Below are 4,436 nucleotides of genomic sequence, written 5' to 3' on the forward strand. Positions count from 1 at the left end.
TCTTGCAGACTGCCGCGCCGTGTCCATAACCCTGGCACTTGAAGCACCTCATGGGGTTAGGTATGTAGTGCCTCTCTGGAACTCGTAGGTATCCTGCCTTCAGATACTCTGGCGGTGTCCTAGTTCCGAATGTGAGGATAATAGTGGCGGATTTGACCTCCTCACCCTCCCTGCGCCTGGTAATGCGCCGGGCATGGGTGACTCCTTCAATGCCCTCCACTATTTCCTTCTCGGAACATTCCAGTAGGTCCCTAGAGCTGATTACACCTCTGCTGGTGTTCAGACTCTTGTGTGGCATGACTTCTACTTGGAGATCACAGAGTCTTCTGCATCTTAAAAGCCCATCAGAGTGTGTCTTGCTTTCTACTTCTACAAGAAGTTCCATTGACTTGTGTAGCTTAGACACACTCTTGGGCTCTCCCACTACTGACTTGAGTCCCTTATAGATAATAAAAGGGCTCAGCTTTGTCAGGCTTTTCCCCTCCTCTGTGCACCTGACCACCAAAAATGATGGCCAGGTAGTACAGCTTTTTGTGGCCTCCTCCTTTTTTGCCTCAATACGGCGTCTCTTGCCCAGACTTAAATCTGGGGCAAGTAGTTTATTGTTTTTTTTTTGTCCTTATATATTCTTGTTAGTTCGAAACCTGTGCTCCACACCCGCCATCGAGTCCAACAAGGGGACGGGCCATTCCAGAATGAGCCCGCCAGGGCTACACAGGTGCTATACTCAGTCAGCTGCTGCATCGAACATGTGTCCGATACATCAGCTCCCTGATTGACCCTCCAGCCACCGCCCTCGCCCCTAACCCTCGAAGACCTATGCTGGTAGCTCGGCATGACCAGCCGGTTGACCCAGAGCGGGCCATCTGGGCCTCAGGTCTAGGGGAACTTGGAGCCAAAGTATTGTGTTGTGGTGGTTTATCCTCAGATAGCCACCACTCAAACACCAGGATCTCTTTATCACCCCATACCCGTCGCAGTCCACGGCAAACGGACTGGTCTAGGACGTAGTGAGATTTTAGAGATAAGGAGACAGAGTGATGAGCAATGAAGGCAGACTGAGGAAAAGAGGAGGCAGACACAATGATAGAAAAGAAGTAGGACACTTTTGAGCTCCAAAAGTGCTAAGGAAAGAGGAGCGCAGTTTAACGTCATGTCTCGGGACGCCTTTGAAATACAGTTAAATGCATACAAGAGATGACGGATAAAGACGCCCACAAAGTTATACATATAGGGTGCAGGTTATCCAGTTCCCGATCAACATTGGTCATACAGATTTTGAACAAATAGTAAAGTTAACCTATTTAGGCAGTGTTATCTCAAGTGATGGAGATATATAACGTGGTGTTGCATGTCGGATTGGAAAGCAGGAGCCATCTTTCGATAAGTACGGCCTATCTGAGCAAACAAATCAATTAGCTTGAAGATTAAAATCCACCTACTCAATAAAATCATTCTCCCAAAGGCCATCTTGGCATCGAATAGTAGAAGGTTGAAAAGAGACTGAGTAGTGATGGGTGAGAAGGATCCTACAAATCCTCCCGAGATAATTTTACCAATAGAGAAATATTTTCGCACACAGGCATTCGCCATCTAAGGGAAGTGGCGACTGAACGTCCATTGACATTTGTGAGACATATCATTAGACAAGACGAAACACGTTTACCAAAGTCAGCCTTAATATGAAAGCCGAAAAGAGGAAATTTAAAAAAATGTCGTCCAAGTCTAACCTGGCGTCACACCTTTGTAGAAGTACTGAATTTCGTGGGCACCTGCTGAGAAATGGCTGTGAAAGTCGCCTTAGACTGATTTCCGTGGAGAAAGCTTGCAGCCTTATGCGTCGAATGACGTGCGTGAGGCTTAATACGCCTATGTATTTATCAACATATTGAAACAAAATATGTTACGTTCACCACTCAACTGGTCAGATGTTTGGCGGAGTGCCTTAAATTCACACAAAGTTGTCCGGGGCGAAGCCCCGTGCGAAAAACGTTTTCTACATTTCTGAGCTTCAGAAACTCTTTCACCTGACGTCTACAACACATAATGAAGTCAAATGAAATTAAATTAAAAAGTGTTGGGACATGTTGAAATTAAATTTTGAGAGAAATTCGAGGCAGTAATTTTTTTTTAAAGTTGCATTTTGGAAAAGTGCATTTTTTCCTACTTGGGTGTCACTCCCTGATGGGTGTCACCCGGTGCGGCCCGCAACCCCCGCACCTGCCTAGTGACGCCACTGGCTCGATTGATCCCAAACTACTGAAACCACCGGTAGCACGAATTATGCTAGCTGCTTTCTCTAAAGTTATTGTAAGTTTACATCTCTAAGAAGTCTCTCTCTCACTCGATCCGATTGTATGCCACATACCAATCGATCTCTGATGAGTTTATCTCGAAGGTTGTCAAACTTGCATTCTTTTGCTAAATTTTTCAAAAAAGTATAATACTGTTCAAACGTTTCACCGTTTTTGTAATTTATTGTGAAGAATTTAAATCTGTCATACACAGTGTTGGGCTTATGCAAAACATGATTCTCAAACCTTTCAATTACTTTGTCTACAGTATCATCTTCACATACTTGAAAAAGTATTGTAGATGTCTCTAGTGGGCTCACCAATCAGGTGTAACAATAAAGCTTTCTTCACTGGCTCGGGCTTCGTATTCTTTTCAGTGGCGACCTTTGTCTCCATTTTTTCCATCATTCAGATACATTACGGTCTAGTGACAACGGATTAGGACAGGGGTCTCAAACTCATATCAGCATGTGGGCCGCAGTGGAAAGTAACAACCAGTCAGCGGGCCGCACCACGAAAAGAGAATGTTTTTTCATTAAATTTTACGAAAACTACTGTTACTGCAGTTAAATGCTAAAATATAGTTTTTATAATTATTAATTACATTTAGTGTGTAGTCAGCTTGCATGTGAATGATTTGATGCGGTCAAACATCACGGTAATCAGCTGGTATATGCCCTGTAGTTGTGAATTGAGTGCATTGAGATGTTGCGTGATGTCAGTAAGAAAAGCAAGATCCGACAAAACATTTGGTCACTGAGTTGAGGCATGTCTCTGTCTTTCAATGCCATGAACAATGCTATTTCCCGTCTCAGTTTTAAAAAAATCTCTGCAGCACTTTTCCACGACTCAACCAACTGACTTCCGTATGATACAGCGACTCTCTGTATTTCGTTTCTAAATCAGCTAGAAATGACACAAACTGTCTGTGGTTGAGACCCCGTGCACGTATGAAGGTCACCGTCTTCACGACAATATCCATCACTTTCTTCATTTGTAGACTTTTGCCACATAGTGCTTCTTGGTGCAGAAAGCAGTGTATGGCTGCTAAAGGTCCCGCCAAGCTGAGCCGATTCCGTTTCTCTACCATTAATCCAACAACACCAACTTTCTCTGAACACATTGCTGGTGCACCGTCCGTAGCCACTGAAACAAGTTTTCCCCATGGTAGCCCACACCTGTCAATACAAGCTTCCAGTTCTTGAAACAAGTCGCTCCCATTCGTCGTTCCTTTCATAGGTCCAATTGCTTTTCAACAATGTTCAAGTTTTCGTTGACCCCACGAATGAATACGGCACAGTATGCGGTGTCTGTTACACCAGTAGACTCGTCCAGTACAATGGAATATGCTACAAAGTCTTTTGCAGCGGTAATCAGTTGCTGTTGAACATTTGTCGCTGCCTTGGTGATCCTGCTTGCAACTGTGTTCGCAGACAAACTTATGTCTTCGAAGAGCTTGTTTTTCTCGGGGCAGATAATTTCACCTGCCTGTAGCAAACACTCTTTTACAAACTGGCCTTCAGTGAATGGTCGTGATGCCTTTGGTATCATCTCGCTAACAACAAAGCTTGCCTTCACAGAATCTTCGCTTGCAGTGTTTATGCGTGCAAACAATTAAATTTCTTTGTTTGCTGAAAGATGCTTTCAAGTGATGGACCTTTTCCTCGCGCAGTTTGCCGGACAGCCCAGCATACTGTTCTCGATGCAATGTTTCATAATGTGCTATGTACGTTGTATTCCTTGAGCACAGAGATGCACTGCAAGCCAATCATACAGCGGAGTTTCTCGCCCACTTGTGTGACAAAATATACATTTTCCCACTTCTCCTGGAACAGCCTCTTTTATCCACAATCTTTCGCTTTTTGGACGACGATGACATTTTTAGGGCTAATTCAATACTGCAGTAAAGTTGAGTTAACAATGACATCTACTCCGCAACTGACAAACCTGATGACAAAACAGAAACAATAATATTATATGTATCTTTAATCACCAAGCACAACATACATATACACTGTTCTAGCCGCCCACCTGAGCGATGCCCGCATGACACGTGTACCCCATCCCTCCCCTGCTTATATGTGGTCATTGTAAATTTAATCTTTTTTTTTTTATTCGCCGACGTGGCCGCGGGCCGCACAA

The sequence above is a fragment of the Biomphalaria glabrata genome, chromosome 6 (genome assembly GCF_947242115.1).
Source record: "Biomphalaria glabrata chromosome 6, xgBioGlab47.1, whole genome shotgun sequence".
NCBI lineage: Eukaryota > Metazoa > Mollusca > Gastropoda > Planorbidae > Biomphalaria > Biomphalaria glabrata.